We start from the raw sequence: 14361 nt of genomic DNA, 5'->3' as shown, positions 1-14361 counted from the left end.
AGCCATACTTTATATATAGGTACCTAATCATAACTATTAAAAAAAATGATTATTTATGTTGAAAAATTATTTAGGTAAACTAATTACATAATCTAAAACTTATATTAAATTATTGTTATTATTATTATTATTAAAAATTTTTTTTTTTTTGTGAAAATTGTTAACCATTAGAATATAATATTCAAACTATAATATCACAATCTTTCTAGCCAAAGATACAACAAGAAATAATATGATTTTTAATGGCATACAATTAACAATTTTTTTTTTATTTTAGATAAGTGTCATTAGTGAAACTCTTGTCTACAAAAATGTGTAATATATTATTGAATGTTTAATTAATTATCAAAAAAAATATATAGAACTTTATCTAACTCCTAAATCTAATTTAACATAATGTGGTAAAAACTAAGGGCCAATAAAATGGTACCAACAAAGTGGGTAATTTGATGAAAACCACGCTTTGGGTAAGCAGTAATATCGTTTTGAGGATCATTACATCTGATTATGACTTATAAAGTCTGAGTATGCATAACTAATAAAAAATATGCATCTACGCCAGACTTTTAATAATTATACCGTAACTTGAATGCAATATGAAAAAAAAATTCTACGACCATAATTAAATATTGTAGAATTCTCCAAAAATGTATATAATACTATATTATTGGTGGTAATTTACCTCTTATATAACTTTCTACTTACATACAAGCTACCTACAATGTGGAACCCCCCTTCCCTATAATATATACCATATCATTTTGTATAAACCAATATACTTATGAGTAATGATTAATATAAATAAAAAGCTGTATAACTAAAATTACTGTCAATATTATACGCTATAATAGCCATACTTTATATATAGGTACCTAATCATAACTATTAAAAAAAATGATTATTTATGTTGAAAAATTATTTAGGTAAACTAATTACATAATCTAAAACTTATATTAAATTATTGTTATTATTATTATTATAATTTTTTTTTTTTTTTTTGTGAAAATTGTTAACCATTAGAATATAATATTCAAACTATAATATCACAATCTTTCTAGCCAAAGGTACAACAAGAAATAATATGATTTTTAATGGCATACAATTAACAATTTTTTTTTTATTTTAGATAAGTGTCATTAGTGAAACTCTTGTCTACAAAAATGTCTAATATATTATTGAATGTTTAATTAATTATCAAAAAAAATATATAGAACTTTATCTAACTCCTAAATCTAATTTAACAACATAATGTGGTAAAAACTAAGGGCCGATAAAATGGTACCAACAAAGTGGGTAATTTGATGAAAACCACGCTTTGGGTAAGCAGAAATATCATTTTGAGGATCATTACATACGATTATGACTTATAAAGTCTGAGTATGCATAACTAATAAAAAATATGCATCTACGCCAGACTTTTACTAATTATACTGTAACTTGAATGCAATATGAAAAAAAATTTCTATGACCATAATTAAATATTGTAGAATTCTCCAAAAATGTATATAATACTATATTATTGGTGGTAATTTACCTCTTATATAACTTTCTACTTACATACAAGCTACCTACAATGTGGAACCCCCCTTCCCTATAATATATACCATATCATTTTGTATAAACCAATATACTTATGAGTAATGATTAATATAAATAAAAAGCTGTATAACTAAAATTACTGTCAATATTATACGCTATAATAGCCATACTTTATATATAGGTACCTGATCATAACTATTAAAAAAAATGATTATTTATATTGAAAAATTATTTAGGTAAACTAATTACATAATCTAAAACTTATATTAAATTATTGTTATTATTATTATTATTATAATTTTTTTTTTTTTTTTTGTGAAAATTGTTAACCATTAGAATATAATATTCAAACTATAATATCACAATCTTTCTAGCCAAAGGTACAACAAGAAATAATATGATTTTTAATGGCATACAATTAACAATTTTTTTTTTATTTTAGATAAGTGTCATTAGTGAAACTCTTGTCTACAAAAATGTGTAATATATTATTGAATGTTTAATTAATTATCAAAAAAAATATATAGAACTTTATCTAACTCCTAAATCTAATTTAACATAATGTGGTAAAAACTAAGGGCCAATAAAATGGTACCAACAAAGTGGGTAATTTGATGAAAACCACGCTTTGGGTAAGCAGAAATATCATTTTGAGGATCATTACATACGATTATGACTTATAAAGTCTGAGTATGCATAACTAATAAAAAATATGCATCTACGCCAGACTTTTACTAATTATACTGTAACTTGAATGCAATATGAAAAAAAATTTCTATGACCATAATTAAATATCGTAGAATTCTCCAAAAATGTATATAATACTCACTATATTATTGGTGGTAATTTACCTCTTATATAACTTTCTACTTACATACAAGCTACCTACAATGTGGAAACCCCCCTTCCCTATAATATATACCATATCATTTTGTATAAACCAATATACTTATGAGTAATGATTAATATAAATAAAAAGCTGTATAACTAAAATTACTGTCAATATTAAACTCCATAATAGCCATACTTTATATATAGGTACCTAATCATAACTATTAAAAAAATGATTATTTATGTTGAAAAATTATTTAGGTATACTAAATACATAATCTAAATTGAATTAATGTTAAAGAACAATTAGGTATTAAACTTTTATTTAATATTTGTTATGATTATTATTATTATTGTTTTTTGATTGTGGACTTATACTATTTATTATAGTTTTATAAAAATATATACTTATCATACCATTATAAACATTTAAATGGTACAATGTTTCAACCAATAATATTTTCATCCTAGTACTAGTTATTATATTTTTTTTACACATGAACATTTTTTCAAGATGAGAATGGGCTCTACTGAACATGTTTGTGTGGGAACCCCTATGTTCAATATAGACTATAGTTGTTGACTACAATAAGGCATATTTAAATACAAGATAGAAATATGTATTTAATCTATGAAGACTATGTGTGCCATGTAATCTATATTATACACTACTTAATGGCAATATACTTATATGTGACATGAGTACATGACAATAACTAAAATTATGTATACCTTATCATTATGTTGATCAACACCGTATTTACTTGTCCGGTGATGTGTCTTTGACTTTGTTATACTCGTTGTGGTTCGATGTTTGGCAATTCTGTTGATCATTTGTTGTTGTTGATGATGATGACGTTAATTATATAATTGTGACAATGTTAAAGCTATTGCTCGTTTTTCTTTTTCTTGTCGTACAAAAGGTAATGCCATATATCTGATAAAGGTATAGGCGCGTTGAGTCGACAAGTAATCTTGAAACATTCGCTAGAATATTCTACTACTGATTGAGTCCGTGATCAGTTAATGTACAGATGATGATGGAAATTACTGTTGGTCAATAGTGGCTGGGCTCATCTTATAAGTAACACTCCTGGTATGTGTAATACCAGCAATGGCCACAAAAATTGAGAACCGTGATAGTTTTATCCGTGTCGTCGAAGGCGATAGTAGTAGCGTTTCCAAAATATGTAGAACATAAATTGTATTAAACCGTAATGTTCCGGTAACAGTACGGAAGCCATAATGAAATTTGCTAATTTTAAGTTCACCGTTGATATTTTCAGTAGACTTAATCTCTATAATATAATATACCTAAAACAACAAAGTACCCAAATAAATTTAAGTGACTCTAAAAATAATGGGTTTTAAAAATGTCTAAGTAATTTGATTAAGTACCTATATATAATACTTTCGATTGATTCGTTTTAAAAAAATCAAATTTTTACCCTTACGATCTGTGGGTATCTTAGAAAAAAATATGTAAAACTAAATTAGGAATGTTGGAGTTTTTTTTTTCATAAACAATCTCAAATTCAATATATCCAAGACGGATAAATTAGATTTCGTTTAACTGATAAAGAAAAGAAAGTTTCAAGACGGTACAATTGCAGATATCAATTATTAATACATTTATAGTGTAGGAACTTACTATAAGCTTTAAAATATAATTTACATGAAAATTATAAGTTAAAAAAAATGACAATGTAATTTAACAAAATAAATTTAAAACCAAATTTGAAATTAAAGATAATATTCGGCGTAAACGAGTAAAACGCTGAGCATTATAAAAATAAAATAAAAAAACTAATCCGTTGGTACAACATGCGTGACACATTAGTTGTGTGAAAGTATAGATATTGTCATCGAAAAAATTAAAAGTGCCGCGCTACTTTAAAAAATAAAAAAATAAAACCAAACGCAATCATATAATTGTACGTTGTACTCACATTAAAGTCTCACAGTTGATCATGGAATTCGAAATGCGTAGGACAGCTTGGGCCTCGAAGAGTTGCGATATGGACTCCTGTAAATGAGAACAACACCGATTGACTGTCCGAGTGCCGTTGATGCGTATTATATACCTACCACCAAGCGTTCAGGCGAGTACCCCACCTACAATATCGTAATGGTGGGGTGCGGGCGAAAACCTTAGACCAATAAACTGAAAGATTGCACCTACCACTACCACACCGCCTTGCCAGCAGTTCGTGGTGAAGAGATAGAGTGAGTGAGAAAACACTGTAACGCGCCAAACGCATAGTTCTTTCTCTCTCGTCAACTGGTTTATCTCCCAACGCACTGTCCACTGGTAAGTCGCATGGGCCTATCCGTGGAACCTGTTAACATAATATACGTTATATGACTAACAGTGGACAATCGTTTTGTTCAGTGGCGTCACAATATTGATCCGTGTAACATATTATAATATTTTTGCTCGTTAAAAATCCAATGTTACTATGGGTCCACTTTTATCAATTGCCGTAAAAAGTGAATACTTTATCAGCTAGGTAAGGTTCGTGGCTAGTGTAAAAACATGGGTATATATAAAAAAAATTGAAAGAACGTCGCAGATTTAATACACAAATCATGTACGTGGTTATCGGTTACCGCTATTACCGGCCAGTGGCCAAGTATACCTACACATACACGTAAGGAGATACACACCCATACACACGCGTGCGACAACAGTTTACAATATTTCAAAATATATACACTAACTACTACAGTACTACCTAGTAGGTACTTAACTATAAACATAGGCGCGATTTCAATAAAAAAAAAAACTTAGGGTGCTAAGCTATGGATTTTCTCATTTTAGTTTTTTTTTTTTTTGTATTGTAAGAAGTATTTGTTACATAAACACGAACATTATTTGAGGCCTTGAGGGTGCTAATTTTAAAATTAGGGGTGGTAATACCCTCTTATCCCCCCTATTTGCGCCATATAGGTATCTATCGTTATTTTTAACTGCAATGCTCTGATCGATAAGCAGTTTATATTGGTCACAAATATCAATAAATTAATGGATATCGACTTATCGCAATGATTGTCTTAAACTCAAATTACCTGCCCACAGGCCATAAATATATTTGTATGTCGAGGGTTCGCGGGCAAAACACCTATTATTTTTACGTCGTTTTAAAATTATTGCTTTTTTATTTCTGAAAATAGGTTCACCACACTATAACAGCCAGTAGTGCCCAGAACATTCTTTAATAAACTCGTCGTCACAAAACTGTTTGGATGCACGATAACGATATTTACTAATATTGGCATAAATTCACTTTAGTTACCCGCCTACTCATTTTTTTTTTTTTAATCATATGTAATTCATTGAGTTATGAATTATGGTGCAAAAAAAAAGCGAAAACCATTATTTTGGGAATTATAGCCTTCCGATGTTTGTGATTTTAAATTCATACGTATGCGTAGAACACTACATTAATGCCGCGCGGAGGAACTCGAGTCTGGCGATCGTAGTCGGCAGGCAAAGTGATCCGCTACAATATACTCATATATTAATATATTACTTTAACTTGGCATTAAATTTGACAACCCTAGGTGATAGGTGAAAAGGAGTCACTATAATATTTGTATTACTTTAACCAAAAAGATTAAATTTACTTGATAGATTATTCGTCTGCCCGAAAGGAAAGTGTGCTCTCACCGTTTTCCGCCGAATTCCAACTTTCTAGTTACTAAGGTCCACCATTATTATTAGGTACCTATACTTCCATTTTTCACCACCATAAATTTCAGTTTTTAAATTTTAGTAATTCCTTATTGTAAGAATTGAACTATTGTAGTTAGGAAATGATAAAAAATAATTTGTTTTTTAAATTAAAATGTACCATACTTAAAATTAGTCAGTGAGAGATAATAATTATTTTTAAGTTGTAGGTATATCCACTATACCCATAAAATATTGATAAAATATATTTATAATATCGTATTATTCCTACTAGCTACTTGTTAAAATACTTATTTGAATAATTTAGTAGGCCGCTTAACTTCATAATTGAAATGTATAGCGTATATAGCTATTGAATATTAAAACCTATTGTTAATTTGATTTATATACCTAAATACATTTTATAATATTAATAAATAAATATTGATTTTTATGACTTAAAAAAATTAAAATCAAAAGTTGTATATTGTTCAACTACTAATTTGTATAATAATGATATGTTCATTTTGTGATTTCTCAAAATAGTTTATAATAATAAAATTGCATTATTTATCAGATGATATAATATATTAAAACCTATTTTAAATGGCTCTTGAGAGTTGAGATGAACAACCAACCTACCACCATATTTTGCATGTATATTTTTATTGTTTGTTAATGTTGCTGGAAAAAATAAATACTATTATTATTATTATTATTATTAGTAAGAAATTAGTTATTGTAAATTAGTAGTGTTGGCCAACGATATATTTTAGATTCTGAGCGGAGCGATGAATGTATTGATTTTACCATGATGTGTGTTTTTTTTTTTTTTGTGTCTGTCATCACGTTTTAGGGCAGTAAAAATGCTTCGATTTTTGACTTCAGTACCTCGTTCGATCAGAAAGTGAATCTAGTTGGTACTTTGGGGGGTCAAAAGTAAAAAATTCTTAATACTTTTCTAAATAATTGAGAAAAACAAACTAAAAATTAAGGGAAAAACGAGAAATTTTACGCACACTCATTTTTCGACAAAATCGATTTTGGTTTTTGATGTAACTTTAAAACAAATGACCATAGATACATGAAATTTTCACCTAATGTTTATATAAGTATATTCTATCCACCATGCAATTTTCAAAAAATTTCGACTTAAGTTGAACTATTCATAGGCATTTCAAATTTATTAGTTTTTTTTAAATTAATATCGATAAAAATTTATTTGTTGAGTAGAAAAGCTTGAAAATTTAATACAAGGCTCTTAACATATTGTTGCAATAGCAGTTGAAAAATAAAAGAAATTCATAGTCACAATTTATTTTATAAGCATTCAAAGTTTGAATTTTGACAAAATACGTAAAAATCACAAAAATTCGTAAATTATTTTAAACTAGAAATTCATAAAAAATTTTCTTTTTATATCTAAGATTTGAAAATTTAATACAAGATTCCTTACAAGTTTTTCAATCTTTATCACAAATAAAAATTCCACCTGAAATTCAAATTAAATTTTTATGAGCATTTAAAATTTAAATTTTTACAACTTTCACTTTTAGCGATTTCCTTATTTTGGTGTAACTCTAAAACAAATTACCGCAGATACTTGAAATTTTGACTGAATGTTTATATAGGCGTTTTATATATTTGATACAATTTTCAAAATATTTAGATTTGTTTTGAGCTGTTTACTGACATTTTAATTTTTCAACTTTTTTAGTTTTTTTTTTCTATAAATATCGATAAAAATGTATTTGTTCGGTAGAAAAGCTTGAAAATTTAATACAAGGCTTCTTACACATTGTAACAATAGAAGTTAAAAATATTAAAAATTCGTAGGCACGATTTTTTTTTATAAGCATTTAAAGTTCAAATTATGACTAAATACGTAAAAATTACGGCAATGTTCAAATTATCTTAGATAGAAATTCATAAAAGTTTTTCTTTTTAATTCTAAGATTTGAAAATTTAATACAAGGCTTCTAACATATTTTTACAATAGAAGTTGAAAAATAAAAGAAATACATAATCACAATTTTTTTTATAAGCATTCAAAGTTTGAATTTTTACAACATATTATGTAAAAATCACGAAAATTCGTAAATTATTTTATGCTAGAAATTCATAAAAAATTTTCCTTTTATATCTAAGATTTAAAAATTTCATACAAGGCTCATTATATATTTTTACAATAGCAATTGAAAAATAAAAGAAATATATAGTCACAATTTTTTTTTATAAGCATTTAAAGTTCAAATTTTGTCTAAATACGTAAAAATTACGGCAATATTCAAATTATCTTAGATAGAAATTCATAAAAGTTTTCCTTTTTAATTCTAAGATTTGAAAATTTAATACAAGGCTCCTAACATATTTTTACAATAGAAGTTGAAAAATAAAAGAAATACATAGTCACAATTTTTTTTTATAATCATTTAAAGTTCAAATTTTGACTAAATACGTAAAAATTTTTCTTTTTAAAACTAAGATTTGAAAATTTTTAATAATCTATAATATATCCTAGACAGATAAACCGTCTTCGCTCAGAATCGTTTTTCGTATACAATGATATAATATCATTGGATTCAAATTTAATTCCATCCATTACAGTAACCCACTTGTAACCTACTGTACAGCAGAGCGACATACACGACTTACCCGCTTTTTTTTAATAATCAATATGGTATTTATTTTTCCGATATCGTATCGCGTCTATCGCGATGTTAGAAAAATACCAATATCGATATCGATTTAAATTTTTAAATAATAACAAGTTACATTTTATATAATTTAGTATATAATTTTTATATAATTATTTTTTTAGATTCTGAGCGGAGCGATGAATGTATTGATTTTACCATGATGTGTGATTTTTTTTTTTTTGTGTCTGTCATCACGTTTTAGGGCAGTAAAAATGCTTCGATTTTTGACTTCAGTACCTCGTTCGATCAGAAAGTGAATCTAGTTGGTACTTTGGGGGGTCAAAAGTAAAAAATTCTTAATACATTTCTAAATAATTGAGAAAAACAAACTAAAAATTAAGGGAAAAACGAGAAATTTTACGCACACTCATTTTTCGACAAAATCGATTTTGGTTTTTGATGTAACTTTAAAACAAATGACCATAGATACATGAAATTTTCACCTAATGTTTATATAAGTATATTCTATCCACCATGCAATTTTCAAAAAATTTCGACTTAAGTTGAACTATTCATAGGCATTTCAAATTTTCGATCATTATTAGTTTTTTTTAAATTAATATCGATAAAAATTTATTTGTTGAGTAGAAAAGCTTGAAAATTTAATACAAGGCTCTTAACATATTGTTGCAATAGCAGTTGAAAAATAAAAGAAATTCATAGTCACAATTTTTTTTTATAAGCATTCAAAGTTTGAATTTTGACAAAATACGTAAAAATCACAAAAATTCGTAAATTATTTTAAGCTAGAAATTCATAAAAAATTTTCTTTTTATATCTAAGATTTGAAAATTTAATACAAGGCTCATAATATATTTTTACAATAAAAATTGAAAAATAAAAGAAATGCGTAGTCACAATTTTTTTTTTACAAGCATTAAAATTTTGAATTTTGACAACATATGTAAAAATCACGAAAATTTGCAAATTATTTCAAACTAGAAATTCATAAAAAATTTTCTTTTTAAATCTAAGATTTGAAAATTTTTAATAATCTATAATATATCCTAGACAGATAAACCGTCTTCGCTCAGAATCGTTTTTTGTATACAATGATATAATAGGTATCATTGGATTCAAATTTAATTCCATCCATTACAGTAACCCACTTGTAACCTACTGTACAGCAGAGCGACATACACAACTTACCCGCTTTTTTAGATATCGATATCGATATTGTTGGCCTATACTATAAATTAGTATAAACAAAGTACAATCCCGATACTGCATCGGCGGTTTCTACGGCACTGATGGAGATGAATTCAGCTATAAGAGTTTGATCATTTAAACCATTTCTATTCAGTGACGATCACTGTTTGAATGTAATTTAGTCATAACAAATTTATGATCTGACTACTATTATTGCATATAATTAACAAAATTAATCATGAAGATGTCAGTCATTTGAATACACTGCAATTTCTGTCGTTTTGGTATAAAATAATAAAATATTGTAATATATTATACTAAATTGTTGTGTATAAATAAAGGCTTAAATAATAACTGAAATAAATTATTACATAATTTAAAGTTTATTTATTTTAAATGTATATGTATGCAGGTTAATAATTAAAATCTAGATTTTAGGTACCAATATAAATATATTGTTATAGTGTTAATATTAATTATAAAATACAATATAATATCAAAGCATTAAGCGTTAATGGTCAGTTATATAAATTGTTATTTACTTATATTATAATTATGAATGTTTGTGTAAACTTATTTAAATCAAACCAAATCAATCAATATAGGTACAGTGATTTAATTTGAAAAATGTAAATAGTAAATTTAGAGTATATATTTTTTATTTAAAAAAAAGCTTTGTATATCTTTGAGTTTACTCATTATAATATATTATATATTGTATTATATTATATTATATTATTATTATAATTATAATAATGGTTACATAATGTGTGTGTTTAGTTAAATAAATAAACATAACATATGCATAGGTAGATATATATTATACAATACAAATTACATTTAGACTGATACTACTGTTCTAAATGAACTATTCTATACATAGGTAATATACTAGTATACTACATTATTACATCTTGCACAATTTGTGCTTGATTAAATAATTAACCACCAATATAGATAATTCATAATAGCTAACTTACCTATCAGCAGCAATATATAATGCTGTATCTGTCACAGTACATACTGAATTTCATAAAGCTATCAATGAATTAAACTGTTAACATAATCACAAAAAAATTCTACTCGTGTTATAACTGAGTAGCTATAAAATAGCTTAAGTATATAAAAACTATTTACTTCTCATAGAACCTACCTAACCTATCAACAGTAATATTAAATTTTGTATCTATAACAACATATGCTGTCGATGAACTTAAGTATTATTAAATTACTGCAAATATCTGTAAGAATATTCGAATTCCGTCAATAATTGTTTGTAAGATCCACCATCAACATGAGCTTAAAATATTATGTATTGTGAATTAAGTTGTGGCTACCAAGGACAAAACAAAACGTTCATATACATACAATGAAGCAATATTTATTGAATAAAAAAGTTAAAAAAACAGTATATCATCAGTATGTATTAATCCTCGTTATAACAAAGACCGACTCATTGTAAACGCAATTTCGAAGCGTACGAACCACACATCCACGGGTTTTAAAAGAAATAAAGGACAAATGGTGCTTAAAAAGACGAAACAAATAGAAAAAAAATTATAAAATAAAACCAGAAATACGTGTGACGACCGAACGAAACTCGAGCGTAACTGAAACCGAACGTTTGATAGAGATTTCTAAAGCCACGGGCGGCACGACGGATTTAAAAACGTAAAGAGATGCGCGAATAAAGGAGAAATGGCAGCGAAAAGCGAAATAAATCTAGCGAAAACTTGAAAATGGAATATCAAAACTTCATAACAGAAAATTTCAAAAAATAATAAAAATAATAACGATAAGACGGAGGAGATAACGCAACGGCGGCACCGCGACTACAAGAGATCGGCCCAGTGACAAATAATATGTTTTAAGGACAAATTACCCAACTAACCGTCACTTTTCACTAATAGGGATGAATATTAATAATAAGTCAAATGTAGACATGTAGACTACATGTCTACATGATGTAGTATGTAATTATATTAGTATAATTTATATTTTTAGTAGGCATTTACATAAAAATATTTTTTTAGTAAATAGGTACCTATAGTAACTAGGCTGATATTTAACTGTTTAAGTACCTATTTTTAATAAGGATAAAAAGGACATCAGGGTTTCTAAAAGGGAAAAAATGTTATATTCTAATATTTCAGTTTTTATAAAAAAAAATGTAGGTATTACCTACGACCTATGTTTCATCTGTTATTTAAGAAATCGATAGTTTCAATTCGAACAGTATTGTTCTTTTGAACTTAATCAAACTAATTAAACAAATTATAACTTATAAGTACCTTCTATTCTAAAGCAAAATACAAAATATTTAAACACATAATATAAATCATTTTTTCTAAATAAATTTTGGTTTAAGAATATGATGTTTGCAAGTATAAATGTATAAGTATAATATTAAAAAAAAAAAATATTAATATAATGCACTATAATTGTATATAAAATGTTTAATTCAATATTTTTATAATTATGTCATTCATAACTACCTTTAAGTAGGTACAGCTAATTCCTAAACTGAATTAATTTAAAAGTTAGGTAGGTAGGTAGTAAAAATTGCTTTTTTTGTGTAAAAAAAAAAATTATTTAGTTAAATATTTAGGTATACTTATAACTACTACTAACTAATTAGTACCTACTGTATACTACTACTACTACTACTGATCAATCTCTATTTATAAATCAATACAATTGTTATTGTTTAGGTATTACAATTTAAATTGTGGCCAAAAAAAGAAAAGTAAAAATATTTGGACATTATCTAGTAATACTCATATTTGTTTTAAATAGGTATGATAATATAAAATAAAATGTTAAAAAAAAATGATCATTGTTTGCAAGAATAAATTATGCTGTGTCGTTCAGTAAAAGTGTATAAATAAAATTATTGTTATGGATTCTGGTATCAGTAAACGAACCCTACTGGTTCAAAAGTACCTACTATAGGTAGGTAGTTACTAGTTTTTGTACACCTAACTTCGGAGGGATATTAAATGAAAAATAATATAAAATCTATTACCTACCTACAACTTACTTATAGTTATATTTTATGGTTTAACGTTACATGACAGCAATTAAAGATAGGCAACGTACTTTTACTCAATATAACCTTACTCCCGTGTTTGAAAGGGCATTATTGTTACTATTAATGAATCCATCATCATTGTCGTCATCATCAGTGTCGTCATCATCATTGTCGTTATAATAATGTAGGTCCTTATACGCTTCGCATACATAACGTGTTTCTTCCTCGTCGTCTTCTTGTACATCGAGTACCTGTTGATCATTGTTAAAGGCTATCTCCAAATTAAACCCGTTCGTTATGTACCGAGAACGACGGAAGCGGGGGCGGCGGCGGCGGCGGCGGTGGCGTCGGTGGCGGCGGCGACGCGGTGTATTATGCATCATCAAATGCAAATTTGGCGACATTGGATATGGCTGCGGTCTGCCGTTGTGTGGATGATTGACTAAGGTGAAGTTACGACCGAAGTCCGACCATGGTAAGGTCGTAGACGGTGACCTCGGTAATCTATGTTGGAGGCGCAGAATCGGCAGTCTGCTGAGAAACTCTTGAAAGATCGACTGTATCCAAAATCTTAATGGTGGCATCCCGGGCGGTAGACTTAGCTTTTGACCGTACCATCGTCGATCTGAGAACGGACAATTTAGTGGGCGGTTACTGTGTAACGGCATACGGTGACCTATGTACAACCCCCTAAAAAAGTTTTCCGATGGCGAAGCTGGGTATGGCCTTTGGTTTATTGGTACGCACGGTGGTGGAGGTCGTAGCATATCTATGTTAGGGATACGTGGTTGTAGGCTGCCGGAAGTAGAAGGTACGAATGTCCACTGGTTTCCGATAGATGAGAAGTACCCCTGAAATGACATCACGGTAATCTGCCGTTGCTGCACAATTCCATTCCTTTGTTGCAGCGCGTCATCTTCGTCATCGCGGACGAAATCGTATTCATCTTTAGGGTTTTGGCTCATTTTTGTATAAGATCATACTATACCTACGTTTATAAGTCCTTAATAAGTCTTTTGAGCGTCAAACCTCGTAGGTACGTCTGAATATTACACGAAGTCAGTTTTGTCAATAATCCCAGTAAATTAAACCTGAATAATAATATACATAACACATAAGTACACAAACAGGTTTAATCAGAATCAAAAATAATATGTTAATAATAATCTATAATAATTTTTCTTTTATATTTCCATAATTTTTTTTAGCTTAAACTAAAACTATTGTTTAAAAAAATATTTACATTTGAGAAATATATTCTTGAACATACGTATTATACTCTACCTACCTATATATCATATCATAGTTAGATTAAATATAACGAAAAATTACGATTTTCAACATTTAAGTTTTTACCGTAAAAAGTGTTAGCCAAAATATTACATAAATCAGGTGTATACGTTGTTTTGATAAAAAAATCCTAAGATTTATAGAGATAT

General features: G+C 27.6%; 1 protein-coding gene across 2 annotated transcripts in view; it reads right to left on the bottom strand.

Annotated features, from left to right (window-relative positions):
* LOC149058531 (uncharacterized) overlaps positions 1–4410 on the bottom strand; it is a 61216-nt gene extending 56806 nt beyond the window's left edge. For both annotated transcript variants that reach the window (XM_089220150.1, XM_089220151.1), the window contains exons 1-2: positions 4320–4410; positions 3103–3684 (exon numbers count right to left, since the gene is read on the bottom strand). The gene's annotated coding sequence lies outside the window, so the exon portion shown is untranslated. The remainder of the gene's footprint in view (positions 1–3102; positions 3685–4319) is intronic.
* Between the last annotated feature and the right edge of the window lie 9951 nt (positions 4411–14361).

Source organism: Diuraphis noxia, unplaced genomic scaffold, assembly GCF_037042655.1.
Source record: "Diuraphis noxia isolate RWA-SAM2 unplaced genomic scaffold, SU_Dnox_SAM2 contig0002, whole genome shotgun sequence".
Lineage (NCBI taxonomy): Eukaryota > Metazoa > Arthropoda > Insecta > Hemiptera > Aphididae > Diuraphis > Diuraphis noxia.
Note: the sequence above shows the minus strand (reverse complement) of the source record. Positions and strands in the feature narration are given on the sequence as shown.